Genomic DNA, 6,682 nt, shown 5'->3' on the forward strand with positions numbered 1-6,682 from the left:
ACTATTGCTCTGAGATCATCCCTAAACATTAAACCAAAAATATTCCCCAAAGTTTTCTTAAAACCAAACAAGAATTTAGCTTAACTCCCCAAAAAAGGACTTCCTTGAGCATTGTGCTCCTTTAAGAACTATCTATGCAACTTAGGCTTTCGATTGTGTAGATCATGACAAGCTATGGACAACATTGCGAAGTATGAGTATTCCAGAACACTTAATTGTGTTCATGAGGAATCTGTACCTGGACCAAGAGGCAGTTATTCGAACAGAACATGGGAACACTGAATGTTTTAAAATTGGGAAAGGTGTGCGACAAGGTTGTGTTTTTTCACCATACTTATTCAACCTGTATGTTGAGCAAATAATACGAGAAGCTGGATTCTATGAAGAAAAACGCATCAGGATTGGAGGAAGACTCATTAACAACCTGTGATATGCAAATGATACAACCTTGCTTGCTGAAACATTTACTGATGAAGATCAAAGAACACAGCCTTTGGTATGGATTGCATCTCAATGTCAAAAAACAATGTTCCGCGGAAGCAGCAGTCAGCAGATTTGGGCAAATCTGCTGCACAGGAGCTTTTTAAAGTGTTGAAGAGCAAGGATGTTAGCTTGAGGACTAAGGTGCGCCTGACCCAAGCCATGGTATTTTCAATAAGCTCATTGCATGCAAAAGCTGGACAGTGAATAAGGAAGATCGTAGAAGAATTGATACCTTTGAATTGTGGTATTGGAGGAGACTATTAAAAGTGCAATGGACTGCCAAAAGAACCAATAGATCTGTTTTGGAAGAGGTGCAGCCAGATTGCTCCTTGGAGGTCAAGATGGCTAAACTTCGTGTCTCATACTTTGGACATATTGTCAGGAGGGAACAGTCACTAGAGAAGGATGTCATGTTTGGTAAGGTGGAGGGTCAGAGAAGGAGAGGAAGACCCCCAACGAGATGGATCAGCCAGGTGGCATCACTGATGGACTCAAGTGTGGCAGCAGTAGTGAGGTTGGCCCAGGATCGGACATTGTTTCTTTCTGCATGGGGTCGCTATGAGTCGGTTCCGACTCGATGGCACCTGACAACAACAACAATGCAATTTAGGGAGCTCTTGTAGCATAGTGGTTACGAATTGGGCTGCTAACCTCAAGGTCAGCAATTCGAAACTACCAGCAGTTCCAGGGGAGAAAGATAAGGTGTTCTGCTCCCATAAGGATTTACAGCCTCAGAAATCCTGTGCAGGGTCATTGTGAGTCAGAACCACTCCATGGTACTTAACAACAACAGTAAGCAACTTGAAAGATTGGATGGGAACGCTAGGGGCCATGGAGCTTGTCATATGAGGGAGGAACACAACTCCAAGAGTATAATCAATGTCATTAAGTTGTGGAGTCCTGGTGTGATGAGGGATAAAGCACTGCACCACAAGGTCAGCAGTTCAAACTCACCAGCTGCTCCTTGGAAACTCTAACAGGGTCGCTATGAGTTGAAATCGACTCAAAGACACTTAACAACAAACAACAACAATAACTTGTGTATGGAGTCCTGGTGTGGACCTGTGGGATAAAGCACTGGACAGCAAGGTAGGTTTGAACCATGAGCTTGGCAGTTCGAACTCACCAGCTACTCCTTGGAAACCATATACAGGGTTGCTATGAGTCAGAAGTGACATGAAGGCACTTAACCAATTGTGTATGTAGAAATTGTTGGACTGATGTACATTTTGCTCTGCATACAAACAACAACAAAATAAATAAAATTTAAAGGAACAAAGAAGAACACAGTCTAGAAGTCTCATTCTAGTCAATTTACTCCTTTCAAAACCATCTTCAAACGTACACATTTCCAAACCAAATGGAACACACATACCCCCACAGATGTGACTAACCCTCACAATATAGCTTTATATTTGTTGGTTCTCTGAAGAGAATACTATTCTCTCTTCCTTACGAGAATCATGTTGTACATAATAAGTGTTTTCTTTTAATTCAGAGGGTTCTTAGGTAGAGACAGAGGGTGACAGAGAAAGACAGAAACCTAGCTCACAATCTATTTGATGATATTTTTCTGCCACCTATTGGTCATTTTAGAGTACTATATTAAATTCATCTTTGTAATTGCAGTGCTTACCAAAATAGAGGGAACTCAACACTGAAAAGATAGTCTGGATTCTACTTGTTAATACTTACAAAAACTTTGGGGACATTACCAAATTCACACCAAGTGCCTAGATTTGGATTTCTAAGGACCAAAGATTCCCTACAACATACTTTTGGCCTCAGTTTAATTGTTATGAGCATCTCTAACTTTAATTCATTAAAAATTCCAAATCTAGGTAATTATGGACAGTTCTTAAGGATATAATAAATAGATCATATAATTTTACTGGGGAGTCCTGGTAGTGGTACTGTACAATGAAAACTGGACTGAAAGATCTATTTGAACCACAAGGTGGCAGTCCAAAACCACCAGCCACTCCTCGGAAACCCTATTAAGAGTCACTATGAGACAGTACTGACTCAACAGCATTTAACAACATCAACAGTTTTACTGACCGCTCAAGATTGAATACCTCTAGGCTTAGTGATTGTACCTCTTCATTTTTCTCCCATGTACTCTACTTATTATCTCATTTGGCCTAAAACTTTAAATACTATCTACACACAGATAAGGAATAACTGGGTGATATAAATTAAGCATGTGGCTACTAACTAAAAGGCTGAAGGTTCAAATTAAACCAGAAGCTCCTTGGAAGGAAAGCCTAGCGGTCTGCTTTCAAAAGGTTACACTTAATGAAAACTCTATTAAGCACAGTTTACTCTGACACATATGAGGTTGCTATAAGTCAGAATCAACTCGTTGGTAACCGATGTGGATGGAGCAAAAACTTTTAAGACCTTCATTTACTGATGAGGCACAACTCAAAATGAGGACAGCTACAAACATCCACTAGTAATCAGAACATAGAACGTGGAATACACAAAGCATGAATCTAGGAAAATTCAAAGTCATCAGAAATAAAATGGAGTTCATCAAGATCAGTAATCTAGACATTAATGAGCTGGAAAGGATTGATATTGAACACTTGGAATCAGATAATCATTATTTACTATCCTGGAAACAACAAATTTAAAAAGGAATGGCATCCCATTCATTGTCAAAAACAGCATTTCAAAAGCTATCTTGAAGTACAATGTTGTCTGTGATACAATGAGAGCCATATGCCTACAAGGATGACCAGTCAACACTACTATTACTCATATTTACACACCAACCATAAAGTCAGTAATGTTGAAATTGAAGAATTCTACCAATGTCTTCAGATATGCAATCAAGAGAATATTGGTGATTGGAATGCAAAAGTTGAAGAATCAATAGTTGGAAAATACAACCTTGGTGATAGAAATTATGCTGGAGATTACATAATAGAATTTTGCAACACCAAAAACTTAGTCATTGCAAATACCTTTTTTCAACAACATATATGGGATTTCATCCGTTGGAATACATAGGAATCACATGGACCACATTTGTGGGAAGAGCCAAAACAAGGGGTCAACTATGGAATACACCATTAATTGCTAATTTGCAAGTTCAGGCTGAAGCTGAAAAAAGTTAAAATAAGTCCACGAGAGCCAAAATATAGCCTTGAATATATCTCACCTGAATTTAGAAATCATCTCAAGAATAGATTTGATGTGTTAGACACTAATGACCAAAAACCAGAAGAGCTATGGGATGGCATCAAGAACATCATACGTGAAGATAACAAAAGGCCATTAAATAGACAGAAAAGAACATACTGGATCTCAGAAGAGACTCTGAAATTTATTCTTAATTATGTAGACGCTAAAGCAACTGGAAGAAATGTTGAAATAAAGTAGCTGAACAGAAATTTTCAAAGCGTAACTTGAGAAGACAAAGTATTACCATGAATGTTCAAAGACTTGGAGTTAGAAAGCCAAAACGGAGGAACACACTCAGCATTTCTCAAACTGAAAGACCTGAAGAAAAAAATTTGCAATACTGAAAGATTCTATGGGCAAACTATTGAATGATGCAGGGTGCACCACAGATAGAAGGAATATACAGAATCATTGTACCAAAAAGAGCTGGTAGATGTTCACCCATTTCAAGGAATATTGTATGGTCAAGAAGCAATGGTACTAAAGAATTGAGTGTAAGCTGCACTGAGGACATTGGCAAAAATGAGGCTTCAAGTATTGACAAAATAAAAATGGAACTATTTCAACAAACTGATGCAACACCGAAAGAGCTCACTCATCTATGCCAAAAAATTTTGAAGACCACTATCTGGTCAACCAGTTGGAAGAGATCCATGTTTGTGGATTCCAAAGAAAGGTGACCCAATAGAATGTGGAAATTATCAAACAATATCATTAATATCACATGCCAATGGAATTCTGCTGAAGATAATCGAACAACAGTTACAACAGTACGTAGACAGGAAGCTGCCAAGCCTGATTCAGAAGAGGGTGTGGAACAAGGAATTTCATTGCTGACACCAGATGGATCTTGGCTGAAAGAAAAGAATGCCAGAAATATGTTTATCTGTGCTTTATTAACTATTCAAAAGCTTTCAACTGTGTGGATCATAACAAGCTGTGGATAACATGGTGAAGAATGGGTCTTCCAGAACACTTAATTGTGCTCAGGAGGAACCTGTACATAGACCAAGAGGCAGTCGTTTGAACAGAACAAGGGAATATTGCATGGTTTCAAATCAAGAAATGTGTGCATCATATCCTTTCATCATACTTATTCAATCTGTATGTTGAGCAAATAATCAGAGAAGCTGGGTTATATGAAGAAGAACATGGTATCAGGCTTGGAGGAAGACTAACCACCAACCTGTGATGTGCAGATGACATAACTTTGCTTGCTGGACTCAAAGAGAACTTGAAGTACTTAACTGATGAAGATCAAAGACTACATTCCTCAGTATTGATTGCACCTTAATGTAAGGAAAATGAAAATCGTCTGTTTTTGACTGGGTTCTCTAGAGAAGCAAAACCAGTAAAACAAAGGAGCTCTGGTAGCGTAGTGGTTACGAATCGGGCTGCGAACCACAAGGTCAGCAGTTGGAAACTACCAGCTGCTCCACAGGAGAAAGGTGAGGCTTTCTGCTCTTGTAAAGATTTACAACCTCGGAAACCCTGTTCAGGGTGGCTATGGGTTGGAACTGACTCAACGGCACTTAATAACAAACATATATAAAGAGAAGTTTGTATCAAGGAAATGATGTACACAGTTGTTGAGGTGGGAAAGTCCCAAGTTCGGGTCAGGTGAACCAAGATCAGCAGGTCAGACAGCAGTCAGGCAGGCAAGTCTGGCATATAAGGAGGCAGACTGCTGACAACTTCCAAGATCAGCAAGTAATAGAGCAGGCCACTATCTCAAGTCCAAGGAACTAGAGGTTGAAGGATGAGACAAATGCAAGAACCAGACCCCTCAGAAAGCACTCAGGCCATGCCTGAGTGTCCAATATGTTGGAAACAGGCTACACCCTGAGGAAGTTCCTGTTCAATTGATTGACTGCTCATAGCAGACCTCATCGTAGAGTTGATTGCATTATATCAGATATCATCATGGGGAATCATTGCATCTCAATTGACAATCCTGGCCCAGTCAAGTTGACACAAACTTTTAACTGTCACAGTCCACCTCTTATAACTTGACGTCTGCATACATCTCCTTAAGCCATACAAAATCTCTAAATAAAGACTATTATAAAGTCATACTTGTGCTTAACATGATACAGCTAACACACATACAACAGAAAGCACACTAACGCTATTTACATCTTATGCTTTTTAGTGAACAAAAAAATATTTGATGCAGGCATTTAAGTAAAAACACTCATAGCAGTGCAGTCCTTTTTCTGTAACTGGTCACATGACTGTAACTAGTGTTTACATTACCCATCCCATATTCCATTTGCCCTCAGCAAGCACATCAGCTGGTTGTGGTTCTTTGCCTGGTGGGGTAACCCAAACCTTCATTCCTGAAGGGTCTGGGCCATTAGTAGTCATTGTTGGAATCAAATTTACCATTGACTTTAATCACAGGGCATGTTAGTACTGGTAGTACTAAGATACCTCCTAAAGTAGCTCCTGGATTCCACACATACTTTTCTTTACCTCCATATGTAATGTCAATCTGATTTCTTCTTAGTAATCAGAATCCGTCACACCACTCAATAAAGTAACTCCCTTCTTTGTTTGTTGATCAAGAGGCATGAGGAACCCAAAGTGGCCAGTGGCCATTCTTCACTTCCATTTCAGTAGAATCAGTCTTGTGTCTCCAGGTGAAAGTATTCCTCTCTTTGGAACTAAAACATCCAGACATGAAGAGCATATGATTTCAGGTACAGGAAGCAAAAAATTTGTGAGTGGGTCACTGGGAGTAATAGTGAGTGGTGCCACTCCCATTTCCACTGCTTGGTTCCTGGACCAGTGAATCCTGACTATTGGAAAAACAGAACCATATATTGGATGCTATTTAGATCATATACATCCTTATGGAGAACATTGCCCCAACCCTGCAAAGTATTTCCACCTAGCTGCTGTCATAATTATGTCCTTTAAAGACCATCCCATCATTCAATCAAGCCAACTGCTTTAACATGATGAGGAACATGGTGGTGGTGGTGGTGGCGGTGTGCTGTGGAGT

The sequence above is a fragment of the Chrysochloris asiatica genome, unplaced genomic scaffold (assembly GCF_000296735.1).
Source record: "Chrysochloris asiatica unplaced genomic scaffold, ChrAsi1.0 scaffold00161, whole genome shotgun sequence".
Taxonomy (NCBI): domain Eukaryota; kingdom Metazoa; phylum Chordata; class Mammalia; order Afrosoricida; family Chrysochloridae; genus Chrysochloris; species Chrysochloris asiatica.